This window comes from Rhinolophus sinicus, linkage group LG02 (genome assembly GCF_036562045.2).
Source record: "Rhinolophus sinicus isolate RSC01 linkage group LG02, ASM3656204v1, whole genome shotgun sequence".
Classification (NCBI taxonomy): Eukaryota; Metazoa; Chordata; class Mammalia; order Chiroptera; family Rhinolophidae; genus Rhinolophus; species Rhinolophus sinicus.
The window spans coordinates 187,114,445-187,126,948 of NC_133752.1; the positions used below are offsets into that span (position 1 = coordinate 187,114,445).

Sequence of the window (12,504 nt, forward strand, 5' to 3'; positions counted from 1 at the left end):
AGAACATAGCCAGAAGGACTGTATTACCGAAAGAGGTGCATGTGCAAGAAGGGAAACCAGAGGTGAAATTTAGGAAGTGAGATCAAACCTCTCTGATAAAGACAGTATCCATTCAATAAAAAGTGAGAATTACTGTTGCCTCCCATCCAAGTAGGAAAAACCCCGAAGTGTGAGATATATTAAGCTAAATACAGCTGGACCCAGCTGCATGAGTATTCATTTAGGAAATCTCATCTTTAGCTTTTTGTAAAGAAATTCCAAATTTGACCTCCAGAATCCTCATTCTCTAACTTTTATTAAAAGCACATTTTAGAATTCTGGCAGTAAGTCAGTCACTGTTTAATGTTTTTGTAAAATACAATTTTTAATAGGTTTGTCTTGTGTGACTGACAACATTGTTCCAACTGTTAATTACAGGACGCTTATTTTAGAATGTAATACCTGTGTGTCTTTGTCTTGTGCATGCGTGCGCACACACACACGTGCTATACACAGAGGGCAAAAGTTTGGAACTATCCGATGTAGGTGGCTGACCTTCAGCTTCAGTTAAGAACTAAAATTAGATCCCTGTGGAATATATATCCAGTGACGTCCATCAGAGGACAGTGTAGGGATAACCTTGAGAGGCCGTGGAGGCATCATCCAAGGGATCTTGCCTTAACTACAAAATTCCTTTGAGATCTCATTTTTTTTGTATATATATTAAAATTTTATGTGACTTTTTGTATTGTGATTTGCAATGCCTTTGTTTATTTTTATGTATAAATTTTCCTCCACCCCAATCTTATAGTAAAACAGTGGTTAAAAGGATGCACCAGGATCGTCCTGTGACTTTAAGTATGCCTGGCACTGTGCCACAGCTCCCAGTTGAGTGTGCGTAGTCTATTTTAAGATCGGGGCTCTATCCCATCACTATAGGAGTCCTGGCTGATGGAGTGAGAGCATAAGTCAAGCGTGTGGCTAACAGTGTAGACAGAATGGGCGAAAAGGAGGGGAGTCCATTACTCTAAAGGGGGAGGATGTAAGGGTAGGTATTCTACTACAATAGAAGAACATAAACATTAAAACATAAATGATAATAAGTAGAACCATGTTTAGTCTGTTTATTTAAGGAGAAAAAAATCAGCCAGTAATTCCTTTCACAGGTGTAGCGTAACAAAAAATTGCTTTTAACGTTGAAATACCCATCGTTGCTGTGTTTCTTATATATCGCCAGATACCAATAGAATGAAAAGAGAATAAGACTGAGTCAAATAAGAATCTGAGTCCCCTTTCCCACTGTGGTTTTCTGTGCTACCTGAAGCAAATCATTTAGCCTCTCTGGGAGTCAGTTTTCATATCTGTAAAATAAAAAAATATCCCCTAGTCCTGAGTATATTAGGTATTATTATTTTTTAATGGATTCTGTGGTCAAATAAAGGAAATGGCAGTTTTAAAAAATTAAACAAGTTTTTTTTCCCATAGTACATCTGAGAATCTTTACTATTTTAATAACCTTACAAGTTTCCCAGACTTATTCTCCCACAAAACCTTTTTTTTTTTTTCAATAGAACCTTTCACACTGCTGGTGCTTGTTCATATTAATAGTCACTATTGCCCCTTCTAACTCTTAACATTCTGATTCTGGAAATTACACTCATTTTGTTTGGCTCTTAAGCTCTTTTTTGGCCTGCAGTTGTCGTAGGGTTACTGCCAAATTGAATTCAGTGCCTGTGCTGTGTGTATAACCTGCGCCCCTTTCCAGCTTGAACTGGAAAGTTATTACATTTTCCTGTTTCTTATAAATAAAACAGACATTAGTCCTTGTCTTTTGCAGTGTTCACTTTCTCTGTTCACTGTTTTATTTTGATTTGGTTATTTAGTCAGTCATTGGCCCATTTTTATTCCAAGTTAATCTGTGAGTCTTTACCTGAATTTCACCAACCAATAGTAAAGACTTTTGAGAACCTCTGCACATTAAATTGTTTTGATAAGCACTGATGTTGAGGATAAAACTAGATGTCATATCTACATGTAGGCTTATTGTTTCAATCACAAAAAAACAAGCTTCCTTTAAGATACTGCCTTTGGCTGAGACCTTTAATTATAGGTCTTGCTCTTGGAATTTATGATTTTAGCTCTTACTGTGTACCATCATCTCATTTAATAAAACAACACTAACACAGAAGGTATTGTCCCCATTTTACACATAATGAAACTGAAACTCAGAAAAGCCAAATAACTTGCCCAGATCTCACAGGTAATAAATAAATAGCAAAGTGAAGTCTCACCTGCAACTCATATATTCCATTATGCCATGTAGCCTCTTACTAAAATGTATGATAATACTATATGTGGCACATGCATTGTAGTTATAGTGTTAAATAACAGTTGTTAATTACTTTATTCTAGGGCAGCACACACACACTATCGCATTTAATTCCCTCAACAACCCTTTGAAGTGGGTACTATCATACCCCAATTTGTAGATAAGGAAATTATAGAAGTTGACCAATTTGTTCAAAGTCATACAAGTAAGTGAGTAGTAACTGGGAATTAAACCCAGAGCTTTAATGACCAAGTGAATGTCTGGACGTAATACTCTCTTGCACACAGTGCTTTCAGGATTCACACTTAGTATTTATGCATGGAAGTCCTTACTTATCATATTTGATAACATCTTTTTACCTGTGGAAGAAAACTAAATATATCAGACAAATCTTGCCTCCCCCCCCCCAAAGCAGATGAGAGAGAGAGAAGTCTCCATAAATACAATTCAAGGTCAGAGGTATTAAGTGCTATACAAATGGTAGAGATTAAGTACTCTGGATTTAGAGGTGGAGGAGGTTACTTCCTGCTGGGAGATGGCATTTGCTTTGAAGATAGAAATGATTTGGGAAGGTTAGGGTTTGAGAAACATTGTAAGTACAGGAAATACATGAGAAAAGGTGCCTAGGTAGTAGACAGTAAGTTTTTCAGCCTGGATCAAGGATGATGTGACAATATGTAGTTCAGTATGAGTTTTGGAAAGGTGAGTTACAGGGGCTCTGATCCCTTCCTAGTTAATGAGTTTCGATGCATTTGATTTGAGGTGTCCACTCGGGAGCAGTTAAAGGGAAATGTCTACCAGGCAGTAACATTTTCCTTTTGCTGCCAACTTTAGGAAATGAGTCCCTTCTCTCATAAATGAATGATAATACTGTCAACCAAGTTGTCTGAGTTAGGAACTTGAGGGGCTCCTTGCCGCCTCTTTCTTCTCTACCCTAGACAGTCAGTGATTCTTTCAGTCAGTTCCTCTTCCTTAAAATCTCTTAGCTTTCCACTTCTCTGCCTTAGTTCAAACCTGAATCATTTCTCACCTTCTTAACTGGTTGTGCTCTGTCCCCTTTCTTATCCATTCGCCATGTTACCATCAGTGCTGTTTCCAAAGCACCAATCTAATGTCATTCCCATGCTTAATACCTTGCAATAAGTTTCCCATTTCCCTCTGGATTAATTCCAAAGTCTTCATTCCCCTCATGCAGATGTGGACTAGTATATCCTCTCTTTAAAAACAAAAGAAAAACAACTTCTGTTGACCTTATTCTCTCTAGTTATCATCCCATTTCTCTGCTTCCCTTATAGCCACATGACTTGAAAGGTATGTACGTCTCTTTCCACTTTGTCGCTCTCCAAATACTCAGAGGAAACGGCTTTTCTCGAGGACACTGGTAATCTAACATTGCCAAATCCTAATACCGCACCACTTGATATTTCTTCAGCATTTGAAACAATTGACTAGTCTTTCTATAAAATGCATTTTTGTCTTGTCTTCCAAACGTCACACTCCTAGATTTCCTCTTGCCTCTCCAGCTGCTACCTCCTAATCTCCTTCCCCCAGCCCCTCAGTGTTGGCATTTTTCAGGGCTCTATCTTAGACTTCCTTTTTTCTATACATGTTTCTCTAGGTTACCTTATCCATCCTTGTAGCTTGAAGTGCCTTTACTCACTATACATCATCAGGCATAACGCTGATGGCCGCTTAGGGCTCCAGCCACGTCCATTCAGCTTCCTACTTGACGTCTCTGTAGGCACTGCAAACTTAATGTGTCCGTACAGAATTTTCCTCACACCTGTTCTTCCTCTGATCGCCCCTTCTCAATAAAAGGCACTATACTGCTTAAGCCAGGGACCTCCCTCTCCCCAACAAATAGCAAGTACTGTCAGTTTTTCCTCAGAAATAGGTAGTCAGTCCACCTCTCTCCCTCTCCACTGCGGCCGCTCTAGTTGAAGCTGCATTTGTTCCTCTCCAATCCATTTCCACACAACAGCCAGTGTGATTTTTCAAAATTTTAAATGTATTTCTCCTTTGCTTAAACTCCTTTAGTGACTTTTCGTAGCGTTTAAAGTCTAATCTCCTTATCAGGGCCTAAAAAACTTCACCTGCTCTGGTCCCAGCTTCTGTCTCACAGAACTGCCATTAGCATCACTCCCACTGGCGTTCAGGACCTCACACACCCCAGGCTCTGCCTGCGATGCTCTTTCTTCTACTCTCTACACATTTAGCAGCCTCTCGCCATCAGATCGTGGCTTCATTCTGTCTAAAGTTGATCCTTTCTGCAGTTATTTTCTATCATAGCATCCTGTTCATTTCCCTTGTAACATTTTAATTGCATATTTTTCATTTGTTTATTGTCTGTCTTCTGCATTAGACTGTGACCCCCATAACACATGACAGAATCATGTCTGTTTTCTTCACTACTCTGCACCTATCACGTAGCACAATGTCTTTAATATAGTAGACACTCACATATTTGTTAAATGACTGAATAGAGATTAAATATGTACGTTTCTGGTCTCATCTTAGATGCCACTTTCGTAGGAAGTGTTTCCCTGAATTGGTCCATTTCCCTCCCATGAGATTGGATTAGGTGCCTTAGATTTGTATTGTCATAGTTTTTTACACTCAAATCAGTGCTTCTATTGGGGGTCAGTTTTGCTCCCCAGGAGGCATTTGGCAATTTCTGGAGATATTTTTGATTTCCATGACTGGGTGGTAGTGGTAGTGAAAGGGTGTTATTGGCATCTAGTGGGTGGAGGCCAGGGATGCTATTAAATATTCTAGAATACACAGAACAGCCTCTTACAACAAAGAATTATCTAATCCAAAATATCAATAGTACCGAGGCTGAGAAACTGGTCTGGATCTATCAGAGCACTTACCAGATTAATCCACAGCTTGCGTTTCTTTGTAATTCGCCCTCACTTAGTTCTGAGTTCCTCAGAATTTCACCATTGCCTTCCCCAGTACCAAGGACATTGCTTTGGATTTATTAAACGGGCACTTGGTGAATTCTTGATGAACAGATGACTAGATGAACAAATAAAAATGCTACCTAGCCATGGCACAACCAGGCCCAGTTGGCCTAACTCTTAGTATTGGATGTAGAGAGTAGTTGCCTAGTCACTCAGGTGAAGTATAACTTCTGGTACTGATGGAATGATGATACAAGAGGTTTTGTAGAGGGCATTGATGGGACACCATATCTCGAAGAAACATTCCATTTAAATGTAAAGCTAAGCTCTTGCAACAAAGGGACCCCAAGACAGAAATGACTTAAGGAAGATAGGTGTTTAGTACCTTTTCAAGTAGCGGTTCTAAGGTGACCATCCAGGCAGGTGGTGGCTCAGCTCCATAAGTGTGCTCAGCGGCCCAGGGTCTTTCCAAGTGTGAAGCCATGCTTCACCACCCGAGCATTGTCCCTGCCTGTACTGGGCTCCGTTTTCAAGTTCTGGGCTGCAGGAGGGGACAAGAAAGTAGAGAAGGCAGGCCCACTGTCTTAAAGGCCCAAACCTGACAGTGGCATACAGTGTGCGCACATGTGTCATTGGCAAGAGCTCAGTCGTGTGACCACAGGGAACAGCTGAGGAATGTGTTGTAGCTGGCTGCCCTGGGCCTCGCCACAGTTGTCACTGGACCAGAGGAGGAGAACGGGTTTGGTGGACAGCTGTCAGTTTTCACCACAATGCCTAACAATTAAACTAAGTCTTCGATAAGCATATGTATGAACCTTTATATTATTTCCCAATTACTCTTGAGATCTGAGTTAGTTTTACTACCTTGGTCATATAATTGAAGAAAACTTACACAGTATAAAACGCATTCTCTAGAATAGTACTTCTCAAACTATTTGTGATGAAGGACCAAGTTTTTTGTTGTTTGTTTATTTTTTCCTAATTTGTAGTAGTAAACCGGTACTTTTGTAAAATACAATTTAAATGAATCATTAAAAAAATAATAATAATCACATCCTTGGGTGTCACAGCAAAGTCAAATACTATAAAGTTTTCTAAATGCATACTTTTAATTTTTCATACCTGTCTCAACTCACGTACCTATCTCAGCATAGTCTAGTAATGGTTTGTACACTGACACCAATCTGCAGACATTTTTGGGTAACACTTGTCTCAAAAGTGTTTTCTGACCTCTTCTGCGTTGCCAGACTGGTAGACTATGATGTGTGTCTTTTAGGCAAACACATTTTCTTTATGTATAAAACTTGACTTTTAATATTTTTAGAAATCACTTTTTAAGACAGTACATATGTAAGTCATGATAGATCATTTGAATGCCCACATATGCTGCACAGCACATTTTGCTCGTTTCATACTAAAGCCTAAGTTGATCGTAGTTTTACAGATTCACAGTGAATAGCCTGCCATTCTGGAAGTGGAAGAAGGTTGTCCTAGAAAGTCCTAATGCATGGTATCAATGAAGAAAGGGGCCTAATTAAGGGATATGCTCAAGAGCACAGTGAATAAACGAGAGACAGCTATGGCACAGTCATTAACTGACAGTGGAAAGCACATTGGGGTCACGTGATCGGGATTGAGTCCTGGCCTTCTACTTCTTAGCTAAGTGTCCTTAGGCAATCATTTAAAGAATCACATATCAAGTGTTCAATAAGCATTTCTTAGGTTGAGCGACATATGCAAGTTTTTTGTAAACTGTAAAGCACATAAGCAAACAATATTATGATAATTACTGAAATTGTGAAGCCATCCATTCTGACTAAGTTCACTGCTGTTTCTGAACTCTGCTGTGTTTCATGCTGGAGACTTACTGAGAGCAGCAGTTATATTTAACACTGCATTCACTTAAAGTTATGTTTATAAGGACTGTAGCAATGTGGAAAATGCTTATAATTAAATTAAAAGTTAAATTTAAAAGTCAGAACAAAACTATATGCACATGATGATTGTAACTATGTCAAAGTCTACCTGTTACTGATTGAAGATTAGAAACCCATCTGTCCACTGCATGTAAAATATACTAGGAAGTATGATCATAAATGTTTTTCTATTTACGTTAGTAGTTTGATTCATTTTACATTTTAAAGAACACATATATGAAAGTAATTTAAACTCTTCAGAAAAAAGAACACGATGTGAAGATGCATAATTTCTGCTACTTGTGTGAAAAGACTTTTTTTTTCAATGGGACAAACCATCCTACAAGTACAGTCACAAAAATAGCCTTTACTACATCTCTTTCCTTCTTAGAAAGAAGTGTCAAGACAACATTAATAGACCTCTACTAATGCTTTAGATTTGGGGAACTTCTTAATGCTAGTTGCTCTGCTAAGGGCTACAAGGATTATGAAGAAATAGTTATATTCAAAGAATGTTTATTATGTCCCAGGGTCTATTTCACAACAGCCCTGTGAGATACAGGTGATGTTACTGCCATTTTACAAATAGGAAAGTGAGTGTCAAAGAAGTTAAATAACACGTCTGAATTGCACAGTCGCAGAATGGGTATTAAATCCAGCTCTTTCTAATTCAAAAGCCACTGCAGTACATTTTCTTCTCTCATTTGAAAAAAAAAAAAAAAAGATTTCCTTCCCGCCTTCAGAGAGCTTTTTGTAGTTGAGGCAAACTCAAGAAGAAAACTAACAGGAAGAATGTGCTGAGCACCAAATGATTGCTACAAATTGTGGTTTGGGTTTTCTTTGGAAAGAAAGAATGTTGTGGGGTGAAATGGTTAGGGGAAGCTTTATATCAAATGTGAATTTTAAGCTTAGCTTTAGAGAATGGTTAAAAAATAGTCAAAGAGGGAAAAAGACGGATGAGGTAGAGGGGAGGCAATTAGAAAGCAAAACAGCTCAATGTGAGGTAATTTGGAAAGGAATATAGCTAAAGAGAAGGGTTTGATAGGGGAACACTACGAAAGAGAAGACTCAAAAGCAGATTAAAAGATCCTAAATGCTGAGCTGAGGACTTTGAAATTTTATCTTACAATAATGTATAACAGATAACCTGCAGTATACACTTGCCACATGCCAGCCACTGTTCTAAGTGCTGTTCATGTATGCTGTCATTTCATTCCTACAGTGAGTGAGGCCCAGAGAAGCTAAGTAACTTGCCAGGGTCACACCATTAGAAGACAGTAGAAGAACCAAGGTTTGAACACAAGCAATTTAAATCCAGAACCCCTGCTTTTAATCACAACACTGTTCTGATTCTAGAGTCGGTGGTAAATTGAATAAATTTCAAGCCCAGGACCTCTGACCTTAAACAATAATATGCTTGATACCTCTAGGAGTTCTTAACATTTAAGAAAAGTAATGTGACCAGACAAGGACATCTCATTCCTCTCCCTGCCCCCCATGTACATCTTCAGCACAGGACAGTCAAGGAGAAGTGGAGGTATTTGTGCGAATTGCTGTCCCCTCCACCTACTTTTCTGGCCTTACCCAGTCAATTACTCTCAGTTTACCGGTACCCGCTAACATCCAAGTTACATCAGGCCGCTGTTAACTATAGTTCAGTGGTTCTCAGAGTGTGGCTGGTGAACCAGCAGCAACAGCAGCAGCTGGGAACTTGTTAAAAGTTCCGGTTGTGGAGCCTCCTCACTCCACACCTGTTGAATCGGAAACTCGGGTGAGGTGCAACAGTCTGGGTTTTAACAGTCCCTTTAGGTGAGTATGATGCATGCTGAAGTTTGAGAATCACTGCTGTAGTGTACGCTAGGGTTTCAGTTCAGGAACAAGCTACTGAAATTTGGAGGGCAATACTGGTATTAGCATTGGGGAACCATTTGGGATCTTACTCTTGAGTCTCTGCTGCTGGGTCTTGCACACTATAGAAATAACCATGACTTACTAAGCTAATGAGCATTTTAAAAGGACCGTTTCTCAGACTCTTTGATTTTTAGTAATTATACTTTGTCAGCATATCGAACCTTTGCTTTATGACGTTAGTTCATTCCTGAAAACCTGGCCTCAAAAAGGTGTTAAATCAGAAAATATTTCCTTTAATTTTAATGGAAAAAAGTATGTTCTTTGATTATCTAAGATAGCAAAATAAGTTTTAGATTAAAAATATATCAGTCAAACAATAAAAACAAGTTTGAAGAAATGAATACTTCGAAAGTAAATACAAATAGTTTGTACCTAAAATGTAACATAATGATGGTTTATTTTACTTGCAAACAGAAGGAGAGAAGACTTGATGGGGGGGGAGGAGTCTGGTGGAGGAGGAATACAAAGCAGTCAGTCTGTGGAAAGTGCTGGAGAGTCAGGTGGTAGACTTTAAGGCAGGTAATCTTCGGGAGTTTGTGGTTCTCTTGCCCTTACACATAGTTACAGCACACCTGGGCCAGCCCCGGGACACAGGTGAAACAGCCTCTGTTCTCAAGGAGGCTGGAGAAGGAACGAGATGCCCCAACAGCTCCTTGTATAAAAAGATGGAACTGAGTGCTGTTGGAGGCACAGACTGAAAGAAAGCAAAGGAGGGAGTGGCGGGAAAGGCTTGTGGACCCCTCAGTTCTCAAACTAAGCCTTAGAAAAAGAGTGGGGTTCTGCCTGGTGGACACCGTGGCTGGGTATGCCATGCTGAAGGCTCAGTGGGCGAAGTGGCTCAGGACATCTGGTTAGGGGACTGGGGGTCAGTTTGGAGCCCTTGGAAGGGGATTCTGACAGCGGCGTCCGTAGGGACACTGGGCTCATTTCAGCAGCACCTGTGGGCAGCAAGGTGCTATGGAAAGATAGGGCATGTTTTGGGGAAACGAAAATCAATGAAAAAATAGCCAGAGCACAGAAAAACACTGTTAGGGCAAAATAAAAGCGAAATACAAGAGCAGCGTTGAAACACAGAAGCAGTGTGCACACAACAGGAGGGGGGAGGGTAACGAATACTGTATCTTCAGTCCTCTTGCTCGGTGTGTGTACACGTGCAAAGCAAAACTTTTCTGATTCATCCAAATGTGGTACACGATTTCTTAATTTTTCTTTATAATATTCTCTGGCTAGAAATGATTATATTGAGTAAAGCAATGAGTGTGTCTATTAAATATCACTTCTTTTGTTATATTTTGAGTGTCTTTGATTTTTGTTAAAGTTGTAATACCGAAAATGGGGGAGGAGTCATTGTCCAAGAAGTGGTATTACTTTTCAAGAGACATAGCAGAAAGCTACCTCACAGTCCTTATGTGAGGCAAGTGTGTAATGAGAAGTGACATGTTTCAGAAGACTACTTTAAAACTGGGTTGATTTGATTGAAAACTGCTTTAAAACGAGTTCTCTTTGGTTGCTCGTTGATCTCCTGCAAGAAGTTGGATGAGGCAGTTTTTAACTATAAATTTTGTAGGCACCTCTAATATTTTCCATGTAGCTGCCTTATGGCCCAGAGTTTCACAGTCCTTTTGTTTTATAGCCTTGCCTATTCCAATTTCTATTCATGCTTCGCTTTTTTTTTTTTTTCTTGAGACTGAAGGGAGAACAAGAAAAAAGCCATGTTGCCCATAGATTTTTTTGTTTGTTTTGGTTTGGGTTTTGGTTTAGAAAGGAAGGGGGTAAAAATGTCTGTGTTTTATAAGCTATGTAGAACTCCAAATTCACATATATAATGTTTTATAATTATTTATTACATCTTAAATATGAATGTAGATGATTTCCCTTTTGAATAAAATTACGTGGGAGCAAAGGTTGTTAGAATCCACCCTCAGGAATGTGACAGGTAAGAAATAATATGTAGAATTTGGTTTTTTTGGTCTTGAATGTGAAAGATCTGAAACTGGAGAAAATTTTTCCGTTTTGTATATTTCCAGTAATGGGCACGTTATACTTACCCCTACTCCAAAACTGTATTGTTTTTAAAAATGATTTAACAATGGTATTAAAACATTAACCAAAAAACCCTTCTTCTTATCAGATACGGCAGGGATAGAGTTGACATTGTTACAAAAATTTGTTAGCTTGTCAGGTTATTTCCTTCCCACCTCCATCTAGAGAACATAGCACCCGTAATTTTGGCTTCATCTCCGTAGCTGTGTGATTGGGATGCAGAAGAAGGTGCACATAGCCTGGGGTTCCTGCCTGAACCATAATGCTTGACCTGCACAGATAGCCTCTTTTTAAAGAGTTAAAGTCTGAGGATAGGCTAATAGAAACTTTGTAAAATTTTGTATTGGTCATAATTGTTGCTGTTTTTATAAAATGTACCCGATACAGAACTGGTTAGCAGTGAATGGTTATAAACCTGCTTGCTTCATGTATAAGGCGTGACCTGCAGTTTATGGAGAAGAAAGCTGGATGTTGACTTTTGAGAGAATGCTCAGTAGTTCTTAAATTTGACAACCATAAAAGAAACTGTTTTTCAAAAAATTCAAGATAGAATACTTTGGGACCATCCTAAAAGAATTGTTCTGATATAGTGGTAGCAAGATTTGGAACCAGGACTACTACATATATTTGTGTAATCTGTGCTCTACACCAAGAGAACAAAGGGGGAAAAAAGACCTTGCCCACACTCTGAACCCAAGCCATGTGTTTGGGTTCAGAGGAAGAGGGTTTTTTTTGTAATCTGTCCACCTAGGAGGAATAATTTTGCAGTTAGTCAGCCTAGAGAGGGGCATCTTTTCGTGATTGGCTCAAAGGCATCATATATGCTAGCTAAGCTCTCTTTGGAATCCAACTTAGAATCATTTTTGGCATTTTTGTGACCCTTCAGATCTTCTTTGGGGTCACGTGATGTTTAAATGTTATTACATTAGTTAGCTAAAGAGAACTAAGGTTTATAAAACAGGAGACTACTGCCACAGAACGATAAATTCAGAAGAAATAGCACAGCTGAAATTGGCAGAAATGCATCATTCTTTAAGTCTTTTTACAAGAGCCTGTACGTGTGAGCAATTGTGAACCCAATCTCGAAACATTGATCGTCACTTCTGGGAAGGGAACAGCTATGATTCAGACTGATTGTCTTCCATCCTGATATTTTGTGTAGTCTGATATTAAAAATCCATTGAGAACAAAGCTGTTTGAAAATTCGAAATTAGTCAGTTTAAAAGAGAATAAGTGATTTTATGGAAAGAATATTGTCTGGCCCACTAATTCACCCTGGCCCAGCAAAAGTCACTTAACCTCTCTAGCCCTCAATTTCTATATCTGTCAAGTGAAAGAAGTATACCAAATATATTCCAGTTCTAACATTTTGTGATTTAAAAATAATAACAATCTTTTCTGGCCAGATCTTGAACTGCTA

The 12,504-nt window shown here is 39.0% G+C and overlaps 1 protein-coding gene across 8 annotated transcripts in view; it reads left to right on the forward strand.

Annotated features, from left to right (window-relative positions):
• RIC8B (RIC8 guanine nucleotide exchange factor B) overlaps nucleotides 1-12,504 on the forward strand; it is a 98,765-nt gene that overhangs the window by 22,140 nt on the left and 64,121 nt on the right. The window lies entirely within an intron of this gene.